Source organism: Rhinolophus sinicus, chromosome 9 (assembly GCF_057876585.1).
Source record: "Rhinolophus sinicus isolate RSI-liver-muscle chromosome 9, RSI-T2T, whole genome shotgun sequence".
NCBI lineage: Eukaryota > Metazoa > Chordata > Mammalia > Chiroptera > Rhinolophidae > Rhinolophus > Rhinolophus sinicus.
This window is the reverse complement of record NC_142509.1, coordinates 15,263,850-15,289,100: the sequence shown is the minus strand read 5'-3', so window position 1 is coordinate 15,289,100 and position 25,251 is coordinate 15,263,850. Positions and strand designations below refer to the sequence as shown.

Here is a 25,251-nt window from a genome sequence, read left to right as displayed (position 1 = left end):
AATCCTGATTCTTTTTGTGACCTTGGCCAAGGCACTTAAGTCTCAGTTTTGATTATTTTATCTATAAAATGGGAATATTGACTCCAGCACTACCAGCTTCGCGGAGTTACTGTGAAGTTCAAGTAAAATGCTAATGGATGAGGCTGGCCCTGCTTTAGGATATAAATCACTGTGGACACACAGGGGTGTGAGGTCTCATTAACCTTGGCCAAGACAGAGCAAGGGGTCTCTTGATGAGACCATGGTGGAAATGACGATCGGTCCTAACCTTCTTAGTTTACAGATGGAGAAACCGAGGCCCTGGGTCACATCCTGAGCTAATACAGGAGGATTACAGATAACAGCCAGGTGTCCTGGCTCCAGGACAGTTTCTGGACACTGAGTTCCTCAGTTACTGATTCCACAAAAACAGGGATCCTGGGCTCAAAATCCCCATGGCTGGAGGGGTCCTCCTAACTTTCAGATACCCTTTCCAATCCCAAACCTTCACAAATAGCCTAGGGACAAAGGCATTTTAAATAAAATTCTTTTGCCATCCCTTCCATAGCTGAGATTTATTTCTGAGTGGCATCCGAATGAGAATTTTACAGACATTTCATTTTGTGTCCTTGTTATGGCTCCTTTGCTGTCTGTCCTCAAGGAACAAGTTATGACGGAAACCTCAGTGAGACACTAGGTGTAAATCTTCCCAAAAAGGGACTTGTGCCTTGGGCGGCAGGTCATCAGGTGGCAGCATCTCCATATGCAGTGTGATTATTGCAGGAGGGAACAGGACCCCGAGAAGGGCAGGGAGGCACAGAGATATTAATTTCTTCAATGTCATGCTTCTGGTGAGTTCCTTAATGACTGAAATGTACATGTGTGGGGAAAATCACAATTTACCCTGCCAGTCATGGAAGGGAAAGTCAGAGCCATCAGGCTGTTTTTGCAAGTGGGTGTGTCCACAGGGCTCTGTACGGCTCCTACAGGAATCTTTTGGCTTCTTACGGGGTGTGTGGCCCTGATCCTCACAGTAAACGGGAATTTGTACCTTTCTAGGTCTGTGACTGTGAGTCTGGGGATTATTTGCGTGTGTGTGTGTGTGTGTGTGTGCGAGTATGTGTGTGTTGTCACTACTTCTATCATTATGACCATGTGTAGATCAACGTGTGTTTTCTTTTAAATTATTTCTCACTTCTTGCATAAATTACTCTATGTAAAAGGCCATCCGGAACTCAGTTCCTAGCATCCTTTTTCAATAAAGCAATATTATCACAGCCTAGTCCCAAAACTGGTCCCCAGAGAGGCTTTTTCCTGGATTCTTTGTCAAACGAAATGTCACCGACTCACCAAATGATGAGAAGAAGAATTTGTCTTTTTATTTCCCAAGCGAGGCAGAGCGGAAGCAGCTCAGCCACTTTGCATCCTTTCCCTGGCTGGACAGGAGGGCAGATGGGCAGGTAGGAGGGCAGGGGTGCAGGTGGGCAGGTGGGCAGGGTGCTGAAGAGGCCACCATAAAACCCTTGGACTCTGCTGTTTCATTCTGTCCCTTAACCGGCTTTGTGACTTTGGGCAAGTCACTTTTCTAACCTCAGCTCCCCCTTTCAAAAAACAGGATGAAGAACCCTTACTTTATAGGGTTATTGCAAGGATTAAATAATAAATTGTATAATATAGATCTTTGTAAAGGAGATTAGCACATGGTAGGTCAAACATTCTTCATATCCTCTGCTGAATATATCCATTCATTTACTCCTTTATTGAACCAATATTTATTGAACATCTAATATGTCCAAAATACATATTGGGATCTGTGGAGATATCTAGGCTGGAGAGTGAGTTTAGGTTTGTAGACCCTAGTGGGGCAGACAGACTGGCAAACAGACGATCACAGTTTGGTGAGATACGTGCTAAGAGAACTGTGCCTGGATGCTCTTTGCTGCTAGAACCGTCCTTGAGGCTGTGCGTTCAGGAAGAAGCGGGCTGCAGCGGGCTGCTGGGAAGCCAGTCAGGAGGCCACGGCTGAGGGAAGGTATAGCAGAGGAGATGGAGAGGGTGAATGTGGCGCTCACTCCACCTGGGGGCCAAACAGAATGATTAGCTTGTGTCAAGTGCACTGAGCTTCTACTGCTCCTGGAGAGAGCTTTTGGGGCTGGGAAGCCTATCTCAGAATCAGGGTCATTCAGCAGACTGTTTGGGTGAGGGAGCAGGGACTCTGAGGCTAGAGGGTCTGACCGATGGGGAAAAGAATGGTGGGGAGTTGTAGGAGAGGGACTGAGCCCAACTGAGGGGACAGGAGGGATGGAGACAGGTGGGCTTGGCAAAGCTCTTCAAAGGGCTTCTGGTGGGGCTGAAGGTTTCCCCAAGAAAGGAAATTCTGATGGGAAAATTAAGTGACTTCTCTAAACGTAGGGCTGACCTCAGTTGAGTTAAAAGGGACATTTGCTTTCCATGATGGATTCGCCATCACAAGTCTCTAATTTGTGTCTGGTCACATTCTGCCCTGGTCTCCTGATTGCTTTTGGCATTCCTGCTCATTCATTCATCCCGTCACTTCATAAACACACATCAAGCCTGATGCCAGACCAGAGATAGAAGCACAGAGGCAAGGAACTCCGGGCTCAGGAAGCTGGGAGCTTATGGGAGGGACATCTATAGGAACACATAATATAAATTTAGTGAGATACAACCTAAAGTTCATGGCTAAGAACTTTGGGCTTCATGTTATGACAGATAACAGTCCCAATGATTAGGGGATCAGAAAGGAGGGAATGACTTACCCTATGTGGGGTAGAGTGGCATTGAGAGAAAACTTTCCAGAGCTGGATTTTGGAGGATGAGTAGAATTTTGCCAAACAAGATTTAAACAAACTATTAGTACTCTCATTGTCATTAATGATGATAATCGCCACTTATTAAAGCTTAGCCTATGTCAGTGCTGAGTATTTTGCTCTCCACTAAGTGCATCAGGTGTGATACTATGAAATCCTAATAAAAACCCTGCGAGTTTCCATTTTATAGCTCTAGGAAAACCAAGACTGACAGAAATCACACATCTAGTAAGAAGGAGATCTAGGATTTGAACCCAAGTTTGTCTGACTTCAAAGTCTTTTTCATTCTCCTGTACTATCTTGCCCACATTCACTTATCAAAATTGAGTGCAGGAGGCATATGAAATAATCCATAGTTTGGTCAAAAGCTCTCAATTCAGAGACACGTTGAAAATCAGAGAACTGTAATGCCATTGACAATGAGTAATAATAACCAAAAAAGGCAAAGTCTCCGCTGAACTGACGCAGCATTGATCGGAGGTAGTGTTTCCCAGTAGTGGTTCCTCTTCATGTGATAAGAATGACACTTGCAATGATCTACATGGGCACAGCACTACCCTAGGTATAGATGGAAAACATAAGAGACATTGAAGATACGTGTGTTGTCCTCAAAATATATGATGCCATTAAGAAGATTTAAACTAGCAATGAAAGCAGGAGTTCACAAAATAGAGTCAGATTGAGGGCCAATCACAGGGTAGGGTTGCAAGAGGCTGACTTCATTCAGCTGTAGAACTTCAGAAAAAGGTAAGACGTGAGCTTGTCTTTGAGGGTTGAATAGGACCTGGACAGCAGGGAGAAGGGGGGAGCACAAGGCCCCCCAGAAGAGCATGATGGCTTGGGCAGGGGGGCAAAGGGCTCAGACATGGTGTGAGTTTGGTTGTGAGACAGTGGTAGCCTAGTGTGGCTGGAGAAAAGGTTCAGGTTTGAAAGGACTTGGGGATTAGGTACGAGAGCTAGGTTTAGGCTGATTATGGAGGGCAAGAACGGAGGCTAAGAAATTTGGATTTTGTCTTGTTAGGCCTTGGCAAGCCATTATAAGTTTTTGAGCCGGAGAGGAACCGTATAAACAAGTCTGTAAGCTATTTTAGCTTCCAAGGAGGCTGTCTGTTCCTAGAAGATTGGAATCTTGGTCTTTTTGAGATCAGCCTCGTGCTCGGGTGAAATTTGAGGCTTTCACTGGGATGATTGAGTTTAGCTGATCAAGAGCAGTCAGAAAAGGGGCCATACTGTCAGGTCCAGCCTCTTGTTTATAGACAACAACACCGAAGGATGATGATGGTGAGCATGACAATGGAACAGAATTCAAAGAGGTTTTGTCCACCATCACATGGCAGACTTGGGGCAGAGCTGGAACTAGCTGTGAGTTTCGCTTGCTCCCCTAGCAGGAAGGTGGGAGAAGCTGTAGACTGTCGCAGGTGTCTACAGTTCAGGAAATGCCTGAGAGTCCTGGAAGGCAAGCACACTTCCATCACGGCACTTATGTAAGAATAGGTCCTCGGGTGGGCTCCAGAGTAAGAACAGGCCCTTTCAAGGCTCTTCGGTCAATGTGGAGGAAGACTTGGGTGTTTTCTGCTCCTGGGATAACTACCAGGATGGGGCAATGTCCCCAGAACGGACAGGGGACAGGTCTTTGGTATGGGTTTCTGGGCAGAGATTCCAGAGGCTCCCTCTTCACTCCTGTCCTGTCCATCTGCAAAAAGTGTAAGTGCAATTTGGCAAAACAGGGACAGGCGCTCCCTGGGGAAGCTCGCCCATCCCATCAGAGGGTATCCTGGTAAAAGGACCTTGGATGGGCAGCGAGGGGCCTGATCAGAGCCAAAGAACTGGGGTGGGGCTGCTCCATTTCTTGGGGCTCTTGTGGGGACAGAAGGGACTTTACCTTCAAGATAAATCTCCCGCTTCCTTATTTGTCCCCTGAAACATCTGAGCCATCAGGTCACACAGAGCCCGTGTCTTCCCACCTATCTCTCTGTGTGTCTGTCTGTCTGCCTCTCTGCCTGTCAGGCTGCCCAGTAAGGGGACCCAAGCCCCGCCTCAGGTTCAGGGCAGCAGTGCTGCAGGCTGCCTGTTAGCCTCTAGAGGACAAGGACTTCGTATGGTGACAAAAGGGAGGGTGGTGAGTTCTCTCGCTCCAAGATCTAAAAAGGAGCACCCAGGCCCAGGCTCCCTCCTTCAGGGCAAGGCAGGCTTGGGTGTGGAGGGGGACATGGCTCAGAGAGGCGGCTGGGGTAAGAAGCATGGCCATGATCCAGAGCAGTCTCCTCCCAGACGTCTTTTATGCCCCTCAGTGCTTTCTGTCCTGTGAGTTGCCCTCCTTATGCTCAGAGGAATAGCTGGCAGTGAAGGAAAGCAGATTACAGGCTATATTTCTGCCTTGAAGCTTTCTCCAGGCTGTTGGGAGCCAGTTCTGGGAAAGGGGGAATCTAGGTATGTTGTAGCCCTGAAGCAGGTTCCGTGTGGGCGTGTGTGGTGTCACCTCGGCTTGTTCTTCCTCTCTCACATGTGCATTTTATTAGTCCCGGAGTGGGGAGTACAGTTGACTTCTCTCCCCTGATACGCTGTGATTCCTCTCTGAGGGGCTCCAGCTCCTCAGTATGGTGCTGTCTCGGGGTGGGGGTGGGGCAGAGGTACAGTAGGAGCAGAAAGATTGACAAAAAGGCATGCAACTGCAGCTGGACACGGGCAAGGAGCTCCAACCCCTCAGTGCCAGAGAGGACAACAGCTTTCAGAGGCCGAAAGACACACCAGGCCGGCAGGGCTTCGTCCGTCTGCAGCCCTGACTTGGACTTTGTCCCCTGCCCCTGCCACTGTAGGCTATGGCAGAGGAGAGGGCAGGGAAGCCGACAGCAAGAAGAAGCACCATCCACACATCTCCGGGTACAATTGTGTCTTTTTCATCTAGATCGTGAGCTCCTCAAAGACAGGCAGAGCGTGCCCAGAAGAGGGGCAAAGGGGATAGTAAAATGCTACCCAGGATCAAACCTCTCATCTGCCAAGTAGGCCTCAGACACCCAGGAAAGGAGGCAGGGGAGGCGGCACCTGCAGAGCTCCCAGGAGTGGCCCCACCTACCACTCAGGACACCTCACCTCTGCCCTCTCCTCTGGGAGCTCAGCATTTACTTAACACTGACTGCTACAGGTGCTCCCTTTGGATTGGTAAAACACAAGAGCAAAGCGAAGTGGGGAGGTTGGAAGACCAAAATGTCTGGAGTCAGAAAACATGCCACTTGCTGGCTGTTTTCTTCAGCAAGCCCAGTGCTAGACCTTCCTCCGCCTCATTATCCACACCTGTAAAATGGGAACAACCACCTGGCAGGAAACAGGTGTCTCTCACACGCTAGAGAGGACCTTGTAAACTGTGGGACCTTCCTGCAAGGAATTTATAAAGTTTTTTAAAAATGAACATACCTTTATATTTGGCAGCTCCACACCTAGAAACTTATCCCAAGAGAGTGATCAAATCTGGAGCAAAACTCAGCTGCGAGAATGGGAATTATTTGTTTATAATAGCAAAAACTGGAAACAATCACGGCAATTATAGAAATTTGGCTGAGTAATTCCTAGTATGTCCATAAATGGAATGCCATATAGCCACTAAAATTATAGTATATATTTCCCTAATATGTAAAGGTATTTATGATATGTTGCTAAATATGAAAAGCTGGTTATAGAACAGTATGTAGAGTATGACACTGTTTTTAAGAAGAATTTCACTCCTCATATTAACTGTGGTTGTCTTTGAATTATAGGATTACAACTAACCTAAAATCTTTCCCTCTTATTTATTTATTTTGTGCAATAGCATGTATTACTTTGTAAAGGTAATAAAAACTAAATTGTTATATTAAAATATTGACCTTTAGCATTTAAGGTTAGAGAAGATATCATGTTTTCCCGAAAATAAGACCTAGCTGGACAATCAGCCCTAATGCGTCTTTTGGAGCAAAAATTAATATAAGACCCAATCTTATTTTACTAAAAGACCCGGTATAATATAATATAATATAATACGAGGTCTTATATAATTTTTGCTCCAAAAGATGCATTAGAGCTGATTGTCTGGCTAGGTCTTATTTTCGGGGAAACACAGTACATAGGAAAGTACTTTGCAAACTGAAAAAATTATATAGACATCAGACAGGATCTCTGCCCATGGGGAACTTACAGTTTGGAAAGAGATGAAAGATATTTAAGGGGCAACCAGATGGCTCAGTTGGTTAGAGTGCAAGCTGTGAACAACAGGGTTGTCGGTTCAATTCCCACATGGGCCAGTGAGCTGCACCCTCCACAACTAGATTGAAGACAATGAGCTGCCACTGAGCTTCTGGAGGGGTGGCTGGATGGCTCAGTTGGTTAGAGCGCGAGCTCTCAGCAACAAGGTTGCCGGTTCAATTCCTGCATGTGATGGTGGGCTGCACCCCCTGCAACTAAAGATTGAGAACGGTGGCTGGACTTGGAGCTGAGCTGCGCCCTCCACAACTATATTGAAGGACAACTACTGGGAGCTGATGGGCCCTGGAGAAACACACTGTTCCCCAATAAAAATTTATTTATTTATTTATTTATTTATTTATTTATTTATTTATTTATTTAGAAAGAAAGAGAAAGAAAAAGAAAGAAAGAAAGAAAGGAAAGATATTTACGACAACTATCACATGACACAGAATGTGTGAGACCTGTCAGAGAATGAAAGGAGCATGTTACCTGGAAACATAGAGGAAGTAATACTACTTCTGGCTTTAGAGGAGAAATCTAGAATGTTTGAGTTGAACACTGCAGAATGGTTAGGGTCTTGTCAGGTAGGAATATGGAACTGTGGCAGCAGGAGAGGCTGGAAATTGTGGGACCGGCCCAGACATTGGAAAGTGGTGCGTTTGGAGGGAGGGCAGCGAGGCTGTGGGTGACGGGTGGGAGATAAGTCTAGAAGGACAGGTGGGGGCTGACTGCAGGCACCTTGGAGGCTGCACTTGGTAAAACGCAATCAGTGAACATTTATTGGTTGGTGCCTTCTATGAGTAAGGAGTCATTGAAAATTCTGGAGCAGGCGGTGACACAGCTGTAAGCCCATCCAGGGCAGTGTGTTGGCAGGGCCTGGCATGGATGGATGCAGAATGAAGCCGTCTGCCTGGGAAGCTCCATCTGGAGGCAGCGGGAGATGCTAACTGTGGGGAAGCGGGGCCTGCTGGCATGGCCAGGGATGAGGGCTCTCTCTAGGTTGTGTCACTGGGAATGGAAAGGAGGAAAGCCCCTCTTCCGCCCTGACTGGGAAGGGATGGGAAGTGGAGGAGAAATGAGGAGTGAAAATGAGGTGGGGCTGGCTCGCTTGGGGTGTCTCCCAGGTTTGCTGCCTGGGGGTGCCGGAGAACTGGGAGACATTGACAGAATTCACAGAGAAGGCCACAAGCGGGAGAAGCAGGCTGGGGCAGGCAGGCGTGAGGGGGTGCACCACAGAGTTGGTGCTCACAATATCCTCTCAGTTGGCCTTGATCCCTTGAGCCCCTCCCCGTGGCTGCCCCAGAGCAGGCAATGCTAGGGGGGCCTGAGGCTCCTTCTGCTTTGAATGTCTGGTACCCTCAGTTCCCCTTGGGAAGAGTCTGGGGTGTGGGGAGAGGGGTTTCATTTCAACCCACAGAGTTCTTGTTATGGAAATTCATTTACCACCCTGCCCCTCTGGAGCTTCTCTCAGCTCATCCCATCCTTCTAGCAAAACCCTGTTTCTCTCTCCTGCAGCCGGGAATTCATCCCTCCCTCAGGATCCCAGATGCTGTGTCTCTGCCACCCTCACCTCCCTGCCGTGCATGCAGACACGCGTGCGCGCATACACACACACACACACACACACACACACACACAGAGGAAAGAAGGTGGGAAAATCTTGTTCAGGCAAATGTCTAAATTTCCATTTCCCCACTGCAGCTTTCAGCCTGGGCCACTGTTTAGCTCCTCCTGTTGTCATGTCACGAGTTAATTACATTCTTTACTGAGGTGCAAATGTGTTTTTACAGGGAGACTAAGGTGGTGTTAACTAGGAAGGAGCTGTGAATGTTAAAGATGCATTTACCTCTGGTGAAGGGCTGGGGCCATTGGCTGGAGACGCTCTGTGATGCGGCCCTGAAAATGCAGCCCAGGCATCAAGCAGCCACCCCTCCACCGGTGACCCTGCCATCCTGGGCCCAAGCACAGCCTTGTGGGACTCAAACTGGCAACTCGATCCACAAGTTGAAATTGATGTGTGTTTGGAAAGTGCCAGGCCAGACCTTATAATAGCGCTGACCACCAACCTCCATTTTCCAGCACCTTGGTCCATTTCAAGTCTTGAGAAAGAAAATTAATTCAGTTTCACCTAAAAGTAAATAGATAAGTTGTGTGGCCAAAGCTACCTTGAGGCCAGAGGCTGTCCTTCACTGTTACTTTCTGCTCTGCCTGCGTTGCCCTCCTGACTCATCCTCCCTGCTGCCTGCAGGCACCCTCCCCTCCACCCCAGCAGTGTCTCTCCGGACCCCCAGATTCCAGACCTCTGAAACCCATCTGCACACATGAAAAGGCTGCACCTTCTACCCCTTCCTCTATGTTCCCCACAGTTTAAAACGAGGGCCCAGAAATCACTCAGAGATCTGCCCAGCCCTGAGGGGAGAGGGGTCCACACGTATGCTTAGTGTCAGGAAACCAGAGAGGTGACGCCACGGCACTTCCCACTGTGACAAGGGCCTGGGCTCTAAAACGGCTGGGTGGGCCCTAGCAGCCACAATGAGGAGAGAGACTTGGATGGTGACAATGGTAACAAGGTCTGTAGACCAAATGGAATGTATCCTGCTCGGCCAGCCTGGGGAGGAGACGGCGTCAACTTGTTCACCGATGTCTCTGTGCCTGCGGCCTTCCCTTCTGAGAGCTGCACTGCCTTTTCTCACAGGTGCGTTGGCTCTAGCTGACAGGAAGAATTTCTGGCCCAGCTGGAAGTGAGACGAGGGGAGTGAGTCTCCTGAGGGCCATCCACGAGGCCGCCAGGATCACTGAACAGTAAGAAATGCTTCTCTGTCCTTTAACACATATTTAAACCCTCCAGGCCGATTATCTTTTCTTCTGAAAGGCTCGAGAACCAGCCCACAACGTTAGCTGACACTTGGCATGTACAGCCCTGGAAAGCGCACTGTGTAGTTTTTTTCGTCTTTCCTCCCTGAGGACAGGACGACGGCTCTGCCTTATGTCCTTATGCCTCTCCTTTCTTCTACACACTCTGTGAACAATAAACTGTTGTGGACACAGATGGATGGGCTGCTGCTCACATCCATGATGAGGATAACATTTGTGCAACCTCCGGAGCGAGCATTAGCGCCTAAGAATCCCCTAGGGGTGTTTGTTAAGAAAGCAGAGCCTGGACCTCACACCAGAGATTCTGATTCTTTGAGTCCAGGTAAAGACCCAGGAGTCTGCACCCCATGTTTTTGATGAACATGGAGGAAACCAGGTGTTTCTGACGAACTCTGAGAAATCGTTCTTTAGAATGTGGAAAGCGTTTTGAATAGAGAATCTCATTTAATCCTCTTATCAGATAACGTTTTTAAAATCCCCTTAAGTAACTTCGTGATCTCCGAGACGTAGGTATCAACCTAGGGAGGGATTTAGAAATCCAGTTATTCGAAACCACTCGTTTTTCTTTCCAGTATGCCATGGTAAGTGCTGGATCTGTTAGGGTGAGATTGGGCCCAAACTTCAAAGGACCCTGCCTAGGGTTTTGTAAGTGTCCCTGATGTCTTAGGGCCACTGTGACCTTATAGGTCATCAGCCTTCCTTTCAGATGCAGTAATCTGGCCAGATTCCTCACAAGAGCTGGTTCCCTGGAGAGAGGGAGAGGGAGACAGTTGATCAGAAAGGTAAATGGTCATGGGCCTGGCTCCCAAGCAGGCAGTTAGTGAAGCCCCATGGCTTTATTCAACAGGACCACCTGGAGGTGCCCTTTGAGAGTGGCAGAACTGGCCCATGATGACTGTCCTCTCCCTACATCCCCTGGCTGTTTGGGGAGCTCTGTGTTCTCAGTGTATTAGGGGTGGGGAGCATGCTGTGGCTCCTAGAGCTGAGGGCCGGAGACAAGGGCATATGCAGAGGGGCCGAGGCTTCAGTAAGTGTTGGTCAGGTGATGCCCATTTAGGAAACAGGTTGACAAACTTTTCAACAACCTTTGGAGACTGTGCACAATGATGTTGAAGGGAGTTCACTGCAGACAATGGCTGTGGCAGTGGCTTGAAGACGATGGGGCGATGCTGGCATCTGAACAGGTCAGACGGTGCCTGAGGGCATGGAGGTGCCCTCTGCCCCTCCCTATGTTGTAGAATATGGGGAAGGATGGAATGAGTCGCCAGAGTGCTAACTACTGCTGTGAGTTCTGTCTGTAAAATGAAAGGTTTCCATGGATGAGATAGAAGCCACCTCCAATATCACCCCTGACCTTCCCTCTCCTTCCCCCCACAACACACACACACACACACACACACACACACAGACCACTGAACTGTCTTGCCAAGTGAGTGCCAGCCTGGTCTGTTCTGGGGACTAAATACAGTTGACACTCTTGCTTGGATGGGTGCAATTGCAGGGACAATTTTTGCAGCTAATGCTGGAAGTGTGGCAATCAGAGAAGCTGCCAGCTGTCTCACTTAAATTCTTAGCTCTGTCACTCTCTTTTTTTAAAAATCGTTTTGCTTACATAATCCACCCACTTTTTATTTTCTAATTCTCTCCTTGCAAAGCTGGCACCAGAGGGGAAGGGCTGGGGTGGAGGGGGTAGCAATTACACATCAGTTTGGGGAGCATTTACATTTTGCAATTGCAATTTAAAAATAAGCCGTGTTAATGATCTCCACGTGTCAACGACAAACCCTAACTGACATACAGACTCTCCTGGGCCTGCCTGCCTTCCCTGAAGTCAGAGGCTCCGTAGAGGCAGAGGTACCTAGGGACACATGGGGGAACTCAGGGGCAGCATCTGAGGGGTGGCAAGAGCAATTGTGTGTCCTTGCGGTTGGTGGAGGACAGGTATAGAGCCGAGCACCTAGCAACCAGAATTAAGGACTGCAGCTTCGCTCCTCCTCCCTGTATTGATGCTCAGTCCTAGCCCATCTCCTTTCAAGCCTGGGGCAGCAGGGCTTAGTGTCCTCAGGAAGCAATGGCAGTGCTCAGAGCTGTGAGAAAGGGAGCCTCTACTGCTGGTACCCTCCAAGGGGGGATTTTCAGAGTCCCATTTGGGCCAATGTAAATTGAAGTTCTGAAGAGCCAGCCAAAGTATCTGAATGTTCACGGACTGGGTAGAGGGGCTGATTCCATGTGCAGGGTTTAGGAAGGGAATGGGATTAGCTGTATCCCAGTTTGGAAGACACTTCTCCTTTTATCAATCAGCAAATACATACAGAGGGTGCCAAAAAAAAGTATACACATTTTAAGTATGGAAAAACGGTATTAAAATTACACTGATGGTAACCACTTTGAGCATCTCTTGTAATTGCAGAAGTCAAATGTGACTTGTATTCATCTTTTATTATCAGTATATATTGAGTATTACAATTTTAGTATTTTTTTCCTTTCTTAAAGTGTGTATACATTTTTTTGGCACCATCAAGATGTGTGTGTATATATATATATATATATATATATATATATATGTAAATATGTGTGTGTATATATATATATACATATATACATATATATGTGTATGTATGTATATGTCTCTCTATCTATCTATATACATATATATGTATATATGCATATATATATGCATATATACATATATAGATAGAGAGAGAGAGACAGAGAGACAGAGAGAGAGAGATCACTTCTTTATCCATTCTTCTATTGATGGACACTGAAGTTGCTTCCATATCTTGGCTATTGTAAACAATGCTGCAATGAACATATGGATACATATGTCTTTCCAAATTAGTGTTTTGGGTTTCTTCATATAAATATCCAGAAGTAGATTTACTGGATCCTTCTTTGTCTCTTGTTATAGCCTTTGTTTTAACGTCTATTTTGTTTGGTATAAGTATTGCTACTCTAGTTTTGGGGGCTTTTTTATGTCCATTTTCATGAAATACCTTTTTCCATCCCTTTACTTGCAGTCTATGTGCGTCTTTTGATCTGAAGTGAGTCTCTTGTAGGTGTTGTATATAAAGGTCTTGTTTTCTTATCCATTCAGCCATGCTATGTCTTTTGATTGGAGCATTTAATCCATTTACATTTAAAGTAATTGTTGATAGATATGTAGTTATTGCCATTTTATTATTCATATTTTTTATCTTTTTCTTTTCTTCTTAAAGAATCCCTTTACTACTTCTTGTAATTCTGGTTTGGTGGTGATGAACTCCTTCAGCTTTTTCATGTCTGGGAAGCTCTTTATATGTCCTTCAATTCTAAAACATAGCTCTGCTGGGTAGAGTAATCTTGGTTAGGTTCTTGCTTTTTATCCCTTTGAATATTTTATGCCCATCCTTTCTGGCCTGCAAAGTTGCTGTTGAGAAATCAGCTGACAGTCTTATGGGAGCTCCCTTGTAGGTAACTAACTGCTTTTCTCTTGCTGCTTTTAAGATTCTCACTTTGTTTTTAACCTTTGGCATTTTAATTACGATGTGTCTTGGTGTGGGCCTCTTTGGTTTCATCTTGTTTGAGACTCTGCACTTCCTGGTCGTGTATATCTATTTCCTTCACCAGGTTAGGGAAGTTTTCTGTCATTATTTCTTCAAATAGGTTTTCAATTCCTTGCTTTCTCTCTTCTCCTTATGGTTCCTTGCTTTCTCTCTTCTCCTTATGGCACATGTTGGTATACTTGATGTTGTTCCGGAGACCCCTTAAACTATCCTCATTTCTTTTTCTTTTTTTTTGGACTCTTTTTTCTTTTTGCTGTTTTGATTGGGTATTTTCTGCTACCTTATCTTCCAAATTGCTGATTTGGTCCTCTGCTTCATCTAATCTACTGTTGATTTCCTGTAATGTAGTCTTCATTTCAGTTATTGTATTCTTCGTTTCTGACTGGTTCTTTTTTATGTTTTCTATTTCCATTTTTGTTTCCTATCTCTTTGTTGAAGATCTCACTGAGATCATTGAGCATCCTAATAACCAATATTTGGAATTCTGCATCTGGTAGATTACTTATCTCCATGTTGTTTAGTTCTTTTTCTGGCACTTTGTTCTGTTCTTTCATTTGGGACATGTTTCTTTGTCTCCCCATTTTAGCTGCCTCCTTATGTTTGTGTTTATGTATTAGGTAGACCTGCTATATTTCCCTGTCTTGGTAGAATAGCCTTATGTAGTAAGTGTCCTGTGGGGCCCAGTAGTGCAGTCTCCCTGGTCACCTGAGCTAGGGGCTCCAGGTGTGTCCTTTGTGTGGGTTGTGTGTCCCCTCTTGTTGTAGTTGAGCCTTGATTTCTGTTGGCACATCAATTCGAGGGATAGACTCTCAGGCTGATTGGTTATGAGGATTGGCTATGACTACATTCATTGGAAGAGCTGTTCTTCAGGCAGCTGACCCTACAGAGCAGGGTTTTGATCTGTCCAGTCTGCCCTTTGGGTCTGCCATTTGTGGAGGTGGTTGAGTGGTGCTCTGGTGTGATCTGAAGCTGGTGACTGGGTGTGTGGGTTCTGGGGATTCTTGGGTGGGGCTCTGGTGTAGGCCAAGTTCAGCTGCTGCATGTGCCTTGCTTGGGGCCACTTAGTATGATCTACAAAGTAATTTGCAGATGGTTGCCACTTGTGCTGGCTTGGAGGTGCCTGGGAAAGGCTAAGCTGTGAACCAAGGCCAGCTGCCACCAGTGCCAAGTTTGAGGCTGCTTAGCAAGTGGTACGGGGCATGCTGAGGCCAGCTACTGCTAGTTTGAGGTCTGTGAACTTTTGAAAGGTTTTAGGAAAGTCCACAGCATGAGCCAAGATAGGTTGTTTGTATGGAACAGACCCTGGAAGTGGCTTGGGTCAGGCAGGTGTCACCAGGGAGGGACGAACAATGTTTGCCAGGTTGATGGAGACTCAGACATGGTGTCTGCCTATGCATGCAGGCAAGGTGGTGGGAAGGCTCAGCAAAGGAACGGTAGCTTCTACCAGCACTTCTGTCTGGGAGAAAGCTGCCTCTCCAGCCCTCACCCTGCAGCCAGACAATTCAGTTCCTCCTGATGTTTCTCTGGTGCTTTTCAAGCTGCTGCTCCAGCACTGAAGATAAGAGTGAATGAGTCAGTAGGCAAGCCCATGTGATGGCCCTTTAAGAGGAACACCTGGGACTCCAGCAGTGCTCCGTCTCACTCAGCCACACTCTCCGCTGGTTTTTACAACCACAAGTTATGGAGACTCCTCTCCCTGGCACTGGAACCCTGGGCTGGCGACCCTGGTGTGGGGCTGGGACCCCTTGCTCCTCAGGGGGGACCTCCACAGCCAAGATATTTAATGGTCACACGCAGGTGAGGGACAAGCCCATTCCGCGTCACTGCCCCTCCTACCAGTCTTGTGGCTTCTTCTATATGTCCTTAGTTATCGGACTCCTGCTCAGCTAGATTTCAGGCAATGCTCTATGATGGTTGTTCTGTAGTTTAGTTGTATTTTTGATGTGGTCATGGGAGGAGGTCAGCACAGCATTTACCTACTCTTCTATCTTGACCAGAAGTCTAGATAGATTTTAGATCTACTTATTATTTTGAATGACTGAATAGTATTCTCTTATATAAATGTTTCATTATTTATTTTAGTTATTTTTAAAATTAGAAGTATGTATGTGAGGAAAAAGCAAACAATATACAAGATATAAAATAAAATAAAAAGTTTCCCTACTTTCCCCACTTCTACCCACAAGGTTTATGATCCAAAGTCAACCACAATGAACAACAGTCTCTGATTTTAGTTATTTGGTGGCCAATATTTATTATGGTAGATAATATAGTTAAGTCCCTCTTTCTTAATTTATGTATAATGTTTATCTATTCGCTCTCTGCTATGAAAGCTGGGGAAATTAGAACACATTATCCCCCTTCCAATTTGTATTAGTTTGATAATTTTTATCAAATTATATTTGTTATTATCTATTTTTAATATAGAATATTATATGTAATATAGTGTATATATGTCACATGGTATATATAATATAGTACATAGTATTATATATAATTATACTATATATTTTAGTATGATGGTATATTTAGTATCTTTATGTTTTTAGAAGACTAATATTTTATTATATAACTAGTCAGCTCTGCATTTTGACTGTAGGGTGATTATTAGGTGGAAGTATTATTTGACCACAGAACCAACTAGTGAGACTTGACCATGGAAAAAGAAATGGAATCCTCTGTAGAACCTTCCAAGCCCCCTTGCCCTCTACCCCCTCCCACTGTCTTCTCTCCTGTTAGGTCACACTGGTCCCTGTGTACATGTTGTATAGATGTTGTCCTCTTCTTCGCACTGCTTTGTTTTGCTGGAATGCCACGTCTAGTTATTTTTCTCTACTGATGGGTGGGAAATAAACTCTGGATTCTCACATGTCTTTAACACAGACTTTATTTTGTCTTAACAGTTGACTTGAGCTCAGAATCCCACACTCAAAACCTGTTTCTCCCAGATCTTGAATACGTTTCTCCACTGTCATCTTATTTCCAGTCTTGCAATGAGAATTTATGGAAACTTTTCGTTTTCTTTTTAAAGGTCTAAAATTTCACCATTACGTATTGAGGCTTGAGATTTGTTCGCGCCCCTCTTTTTTCATTACTCTCAATCAGCCCCTGGCATACCTTTAAATCTGAAGTCACCTGTCTTGCTTCAGCTCATGGAAACTTTCATCTCATTATTATTTATTTATTTATTTATTTATTTATTTATTTATTTATTTATTTATTATTTTTTAATTCAATTGCCTCTGTTTTCTCCTTCTGGAACTTCCTTGCTCAGCACAGAGCCTGGCACAGAGTAGGTGCTCAGTAAATGATTATTGAATTTGTTACTTTGGATCTGGATTAGAGTTGGGTCCCTATTTCCAACTTGCTGGCATTCTGCTCTGGAGCCTTGAGTCGCCACTGCTCCTGGGAGTGGAGAAGAAGGGAAAGGGTGAAGTGAGGGGAAAGCTGCCATCAAGCTCTACAGCAGCTGTAGACCAGCCTCCCACTACGGACAGTTCCCTTAGCCCTTCATCACTCCAGCATCCCCTGAATGTCCCCCTTGGGGACCTTCCTCCTTGGCCTCCCAACCGTCCTTCAGTGAGCCTCCTTTCCTCTTCACCCCCCTCTGCCCATCGACTCTACTCCCCACACTTGCCCGGCTCACATGCACACACAGTTCCTGTTGGTGAAATGACCCGACCACAGCAAGTGTCTCATTCAGTGAGATCCTTTTTCCACTTCTATGAATTCCAGGGCAAAGAGCAGATGCTCTGACCTCTCTCCAGGCCCTAAAAAATGAAGATCAGAGAAGCATGCCCATAGCAAGGACCTGCCCCAGCCTTAGGCCATCTTGTGCTCTTGGGGTGGCATCTTGGAATCGAATTCCTGTTTACTCCTTCTTCCCACCCTGAGACTGACTCTAGAAGCAGACACCACACACACAGCTCCTCTGCCTGCCCAGACTAACTTGTTCTGGACAGAACCTCTACATGCTTCACTCCTTTTCCCTGAAGGCCAGACACTGGAAGATCAGATTAACGAGTGCTCAGATCCCAGAAGATCATTCTCTGTTCTTAGTTAGAGCATCCTAATTGGTCCCTGAGGGCCAGAGTACAATGGGCAAAATTGTCTTTTCCTCTTCTTCCACCCCTGGTCCTTGCACTGCCATGAGAAGTGGGGTCCATCCTACTGGGGAAAATAGGGGCACTATCTTGACTTCCAGTCCACAAAGATTCTGTATTGAAGGCAGGACTCTTTCTTTCGGCTGAGACCACAATGATAGGAAATGAGCTCTCATTGCAAAAAGCAGAACTAAGGTTTGATGCGAGTTATAATTTTCAGACGAATTGCTAGTATTCAAAGATTCTGCTACTAATATGAAACACTTCTCCTTGGTGTCTGAGTGCAGCAGAAAGGGCCAGCCCATGACTAAAGGTTTCCCTGTTAGAAGCCAGAGAACTACAGACCCCTTTCCAAGGCTGGAGGTGGAAGGGGATGGGGTTTGGAAGGGGACAACCAAGAGCCCGTGGGAGTGGAACACAGCATTTATCCCCTGCACTTCTGTTTAGTGGCTGCCTGCTTCAGGGGCTGTGGGTAATAACCCCACCGCTGGCCTGCGAAGATGTCTTCACTGGTCACCCCTTCAGACTGCTGCCTGGAATCTCTCTGGGCTGAGAGAGGAAGGAGAAGACTCTGAAAGGAAGGGCAGCATGAAGGTGTTTCTGCAGAGGCACGAGGTTAGAACTCAGGGAGATATGACAAAAGACGGGATGCCCCAGAATGGGTGCCCTGACTTAAAAAAAAAACCAATACTGTTCAACTACACAGGCTTTCCAAAGATAGAGCCAGGTGCCTCTTAGCCTGTGAGTCATGGGCGAATTTCTCTCCAGAACAGGGACTTCTTGCAGCTGTGGGTGGTCTCTGAAAACCCATGGGTGGGGTGGGGTGGGGAAAGAGTGCCAAGTGGAGGCAGTCACGGAGAGCAGGCTGACTGCACGCTCCCTTCCACCCCACCCCACCCACCTGGGCCGAAGCAGGGCCCCTGAGTCCTGGCTAACAGGAAGGAGACACTGACGGCCTCCCAGTCACTGTGAGTCAGACCCCTGGCCCCAAAGCTGCAGAGTGTGGGGTGCAGGGCACAGGCATCCCCACTCTCGTGAAGCATGAGTTCCCGAGTTGTACTCCCAGACCGCTAAAACACACAATCAGATTCCCAGTCACATATCGCTTTTTGAGATGCAGCCTTCAGCCATGTATTTCTGTCATTTCATATTCGTTCTTTAATTTTGTTCTTTCCCTTCATCATTGAACCCACAGTCTGGTGAGTCTATGACTGAGACTCAAGATTTGCCTCTTTCAGTTCAGTGTTCTCACCTTGGTCTCGTATTACATGAATGAGACCCACCTTTCTAATGCTGGTATCAACACTTTATACATATATTTATTGGGGAAGGAGAACAGGACTTTATTCCAAGTCAAGTTGTTGTTCTTTCTGTCTTAGTTGTGGAGGGCACAGTCCAGTTGTCGTTGCTAGTTGCAGGGGGCACAGCCCACCATCCCTTGCGGGACTCGAGGAATTGAACTGGCAACCTTGTGGAATTGAACCCGTAACCTTGAGGAATTGAACCCGTAACCTTGAGGTTGAGAGCCTGCGCTCCAACCAACTGAGCCATCCAGGAGCTCAGCGGCAGCTCAGCTCAAGGTGCCGTGTTCAATCTTAGTTGCAGGGGGCGGAGCCCACCATCCCTTGCGGGACTCGAGGAGTTGAACCGGCAACCTTGTGGTTGAGAGCCCACTGGCCCATGTGGGAATCGAACCGGCACCTTCGGAGTTAGGAGCATGGAGTTCTAACCCCCTGAGCCACCTGGCCGGCCCCTGGTATCAACACTTTTAGTTTTCCATCTTTCATTCATTTTTATAAAACAAGAGCAAAGTGCAATAAAGTATTTAAATACATTTGTACACAAATAAATGTGTACATACACTGCCATCCAAAAATGACAGGATGACAGAAATAAATTCTTGCTGTTTAAGCAGGCCCACCACCCAAAGGCATAAAGTGTGTGTTCGTTAACTGATGTACAAAAGCCCAAATCTGGCTATGGATGACATTTAGGCAGTATCGATATAATTCTTGGAAATTCGGGGTGTGAAAGTCAAAGGAGAGCTTATATTGGATAGCCCAACTCAAAGTCAGCAGCTTGTTTTCAGTCAGGCTTGTCTTTTCTGTACTTCTCCAATTTCTAGAGGTCTCATTCCTCCGCTGTTAGTTCCTGCTTCCACCCTGAGACTTCTAGGTTGAATTCAGACTCTGCAAGGGATGGCCGGTTAGCTCAGTTGGTTAGAGTGTGGTGCTGATAACAGCAAGGTTGTTGATCTCTGCATGGGCCACTGTGAGCTGCGCCCTCCTTAAAAAAAAAAAAAAAAAAAAAATTCAGACTGTAATCAGACCATGTGTCAATTGGGAAGCTCTCTCAACCTCTCTAGGCTTGACTTTTCACATCCATGAGTAGGGACAACCATCATGCCGGCACTATATATTTGCTGAGAAAAATAAACAAAGTTATCTGTATAGAAAGCTTAACATAATGCCTGGTGCATGGTGAGGGCTCCATACATGGCAATTGTTACTAATTCCATATATCATCTCACCCCATCAACATTTACTCCAGGGAAACAAACTCATTCTCATTGAGGTGTAAATGACTACCCAGACTTAAAGAGTTATCCTTCTCAGATTTGATTGATTGTTTTACATTTTAACAGTAAACTAAAGAAATTAAATGGGTAACTGTGTATACTGGGGGTGCCAAAAAAATGTATACAAGTGGACCCTTTGGTCAACGTTGCTTACGGAGTAGTTCACCATAATCAGAAATGTCTGGACGCTGATGGTAACCACTTTGAGCACCTCTTGTAATTGCAGAAGTCAAACGTGACTTGTAGTCATCTTTTGTTATTGGTATATATTGAGCATTACAATTTTCATAGTTTTTCCCTTTCTTAAAACGTGTATACATTTTTTTGGCACCCTCTGCATATTCAGGCTCCATAAGGAGGCAGACCGCGTGAAATCATATCACACAGGCTTTTTTCCCCCTACGAAGAAAGACAAGGCAACGCCATGGTCTTATCTGCTGGGGAGCGTATAGGGTTCGACGGGCAACGTGGACATGGGGTGGGCAGCAATTTTCCGTAACATAGAAACGTACGTAGCAGTCATTCATGCTACCGTGTCCTACTCTGTCTGGTGTCAAGGCTCCCAGTAAGAGGATGGTCCTGGAGTGGAAAGTGAAGTCAGGCTTCCCAGAGGAGTGAGGTTTTGAGCAAAGTTTTGATGAAAGAAAGGACACAGGAATGTAATACAGGAAGCCTTGCTGGCAAAGGAGAGAGATAGCACAAGGCGTGGCGGAAACACTTATAAGGTAATAAAGAGTATGTCTGCTCAATTGTGGCTTCACTGGCCATGCCCAGGAATGGACTCGCTGCCTGGCCTCACTTCCTCTCCCATGGCACCACTGTCCTTCCTTCCTTCCCCAGGGTTGCCTTTCCTGACAGATCAGAATCACAGAGCCAGTGTCCCTGCTCTCATTCAAAACAGAAGTGAGGACCATGGGTGAGGGAGTCCAGCAAGGGGATCCTTGCCTCCCTCCAGCTGACCTTGTCGCTGTAGACGCTACCTGGTCTCCCCTCCTGTTTTCTTACGAGCTCACGGGGAGCATCACAAAGGCCCAGGGACAAGGACATCCATTGACTGGGTAAGGAAGTATCAGGGATGAGTGGCTTTTCAGTGATAAACTGAGCCCAGAGAGCCACTTGCTTCTACAGCCTTGATTCTTGACCGTTTTTTGTTGTTTTTTTTTGGAGGAATTTTTACAAATGGAAGCAGGTATCATCCAGCTAGAAGACATGGTACAGTCATACAGAGAGAAAAGGGAACTGACTGTCCCTCTTACAACCCTCTGCTTCTGGGAGAATATGAGAGCATCTCAGGAGTCAGACTGAACAGGTGTCAGGGTCCCTTACCTCTGTGGACAACCCCCCAACCCCAGCCCAGTCCTGCTGTTCCAGGCCCTCCCTGTCCATCCCTTCCAAGGCACCTCGCTTCTCCTGCTTTCCTTGTGCATCCCATCCGAGGGAGTGCCATCCACCTGGCATGCCTGCCTCGGAAAAGAGAAAGATTTATGAAAGGGAGGAGGCGGCCTCCGTGCAGAGCAGAAGTGCTTCTCCACCTGGGTCCCAGCATCAGAGCTGCTGGTCTGTCTCTGCTGAGTTGTGAGCCTCAGGGGCCCGGCCGTGTTGTTTTCTCAGCTCGGTTCCTGAGCAGCGGCTGCTGTCAGCTCTCGACAAATAATAATAAACCTGGGAATCAGGTTTGTCGAGGGGGATTTCAGTCCCTGGGTTCATTTTTAGATTTGTTTCTGTGTGTGTGTGTGTGTGTGTGTGTGTGTGTGTGTGTGTGTGTGCAGACAAGAGAGCACCTGATGGTGTCTTGGGGGAGCAGGCCGGGGCTCCCTGGTGCCCTGACCATCCACCCTAACTGTCCCCACAGAAGCACTGGAGAGTCCTCCTCTGCCCTTGACCACTGGGGCTGCCTGGAGGTTTGAGAGAAAAGAAAAATAATTGAATAAAAGGTTTCAAGCTTTCTCCTTTCCCTGTTTCTCCCCACCTCTCTCACTCATGCTGTTTGGGTAAAGACGAAGGGGACGACGGGAGATGAAAAAGAGAGGGCAGGATCCCACTGTAGGTTTGAGAGTTGCATGAGTGCTGGGCGGGAACCTGGGCAACAGACAGAGGCTGACTGGAGCCTTCCTGTGGCCTCCACCCCCAGGGCAGCAGTGACAGCCTCCTGTCGTCCATCCCTGGGATGCAGCAACACGGGGAAGGGGTTCCTGGAAAGGGAAAGACGTTCTAAATTGAGCATCACTGGCAAAAGCAGGACCCAACTGTAGGTGAGAGTGAATTTAGGAGCAGACTAGGGGTGCCCCTCTGGGGCAAAGCAGCACCCACTTTTCAGCAGATTGGAGGTGACCATTGCTGCCATCCCCCTGCCTCCAAGCAGAAGGTGCACACCACTTCTCTGTGAGAAGAAAGCAAGGTCTGTGCCTGTCCTTATAGCTAGCATGCCTTTTCCTCCCCTTTCTGGTTTTTTGTTGTTGTTGTTGTTGTTGTTTTGGGTTTGGTTTTATTTTGTTTAAAGGAACGGAAGGGGGAAGAATTGCCAAGTTGTAAAGTGCTTAAAGAGGAGATGAGAATCTTCATCAAATGCTAAGAGCTGGAGGGGGAGAGTAATGGGAAAACTCTTGCCTGCTATTATGGGATTGATTCTCAGATCAAGAAGAAGCAAGCAGTTGGATGAAAGGAATTATTGTTAAGCTCCTCGGTAGGAAGATCTAATGGACAATTGCCGCTATCAGGGGGAATTAAATTGCTGTTTCAGTTTGTAAAATATATCAGTGGCTTTTTGAAGCCAGAAAAGGTGTGACAGCCAAGGCAGGGTGGAGAGCGGGGGACACTTCCTGGTCCTGGTGTGGAGAGGCAGACCCAGGCAGCAGAGGACTGAGGGCAGAGTACAGGCTGCTCTCCTAACTCAGACACTGGTCCACTTTTTGAAGCCAGATTGAAAAATAGCTAAACTGGGGGAGTAAAGAAGGGAAAGCTGTAGGCCTGGAACTCTGGGCCGTGATGTGCTGAGAACACCCATGAATCAGAGAGGTATGACGGGAATCAGTAGGGCAAGATGGGGGCTCCACTCAGGAAACCTGGTCGGGATGAGGGTGATGTGGGTGTGCCAGCAGCCCCACTTACACCCCGCGCTTAGTCAAAGGGATCTGTCTTGTGTGACTAAGGCTCCCCCCACTAACTGTGGGCACAGAGGGACCCAAGGGGGACTAATGTCCCCCTGCTCCCAGACTGGGTTTCTCCAGCAAGCTTTTGCTATCTCTAGGCTGGAGTCAGGGAGGGCATAAATGACCTGTTGACCCAGCCACGCAGGGGGCATATTGTTATTCCAGATAAAGAGCAAATGGCAAAATAGCCTTGGGGGTGGGGAAAGGAGAGGACACGGAGGCCCTTGGAAGAAAGACCACAGGCCATGTGGAGGAGGCCACATGCCTGGGATCGGAGCAGGAAGGTTTCTGGGTTCTGTGGTTTCACAGAGTCTCACACCCCTTCCAAAGACCATTCGTTCCACGAGGCGGTTAAGGGCTGAAAGAGGAGAGAGAATTGGAGAGAGATTGTCTCAGGGAGTCAGAAGCCAGCAGTCCTAGTCCGAGCTAGTTCTGCTCTCTGTTCCCTGGACAACAGCATCATGTAATAGGGCATGACCTGGTGCCACCTCCCAAGCACGCTTCCCAGAAAGGTAGCAAATGAAAATTAGTGCCAAGAGCTGTGGTGGCCAAAGGGACTGAGTTGCCCACCGTTTTGGTTGTCATCTCTGCTTCTGGCTGGAGTCAGACAGAATTATTTCCCACTGAGAGTTCCAAGCAGGAACCCGAGGGGCATCAGGAAAGTGGCCCTCCTGGCTAGGACATCCTGCAAGGACTTGGGCTCTGTGCCAGGTACGGTGTCCCCTGGGACCTGGATAATGATGGAGCAGTGGCTCATTTTCAACCTCTCAGCCAGCCAGCCTTCAGGACATGTAGTGAGCAAAGGGATCTGGCCCTGAGTACAAACCCCACTCACTTCCTCTCCCACCAGCCCTTCGTTTAGTAACAGAAACAATTACCCCCCTGGTGCCCACACCCCACTCTGAGTCCTGTATTATCAAACTAGAGGACTTCCACTTGCCCCCAGCACCCCAAGGTCAGAAAGATGGGGGGAAGCAGCATCTACTAGGCCACCCAAATTCTGTCACCTCAGGCCCCTGAGCTCCCAGAGCACCTGAGTAAAAAAGCACCGGTCCAGTGTTTGATGTGTTGTGAGGGGTTGGTCCATTGTTCTTCAAGGACCCTTCACTTTTCCATCATTTTGAAACATGTTAACTGGACCCCCTCACATTTTTAAGCTTTCTGGTCTACAGGCACAATCTCTTGCTCACCCCCATCCTCTCCCCAGACTGGTCTCACCCTGTCACCAGCCAGTGCTGACTGCATGCACCCAGGTGCAGGGACCACTGAGTTTCCTCTAGACACTCAGCTTTCATTTTGTGATTTCTAGCCCTTACTGAGTTTTGCGAAGAGACGTGTGTGTGTGTGTGTGTGTGTGTGTGTACACGCCTGCACGCCTGTGTTTCTTTAGATAAATCCACAGAGTCACATGAAATCAGTGACAGGTTGACACTGTTATTTCAAGATTCATCGCTCTGAGTTGCCAGCATAGGAGACCTAGCCAACTCTTTCCAACCAACACTTTTTTTCCAGGCATAATTTATAGCAGTGGGGTGAATTTGTTTCCAAAAGATGAATATCACACTATCAGCAACAGCTGCCTCTCATTTTTATTTGTTTTTAAATCTGACTCAAAGTCCAATTCTCTATACACATCCGAAGCTGTAAATCCTAAGGCGACTGATTACATGATTTAGTAAACAGGTTATATTATATAATGCAATTAAAGCGGGCTCCGCGGCGCCACCTACAGGCCGCCCATGGGAAGGGAGCTGTGCCTGACGACAGCCTTCCGGACCAGGCACTCTCTCGGCTGGAGGAAAATAAACGGATTGCGCCAGGTTGAGGCTGCTGCTCCGGAGGGAGAAGTTGAAGCCAGCCCCTTACGAATGCAGCCTTTTGGTCCCTCCTGCTGAGTTCACTGTGTTATTTCAGCCTCCTGCAAATCTGTCTAGACGTCAGAACCCTGGCCTGGGCAGCTGCTTAGAGGGGGCG

The 25,251-nt window shown here is 47.1% G+C and overlaps 1 protein-coding gene across 5 annotated transcripts in view; it reads left to right on the top strand.

Annotated features, from left to right (window-relative positions):
• The window catches only part of PKNOX2 (PBX/knotted 1 homeobox 2), a 256,849-nt gene that overhangs the window by 148,948 nt on the left and 82,650 nt on the right, over window positions 1–25,251 (top strand). For 3 of the 5 annotated variants that reach the window (XM_074321097.2, XM_019710525.3, XM_074321094.2), the window contains exon 3: window positions 9,724–9,830. The exons of the other annotated variants lie outside the window; for them this stretch is intronic. The gene's annotated coding sequence lies outside the window, so the exon portion shown is untranslated. The remainder of the gene's footprint in view (window positions 1–9,723; window positions 9,831–25,251) is intronic. 5 annotated transcript variants of the gene reach the window in all.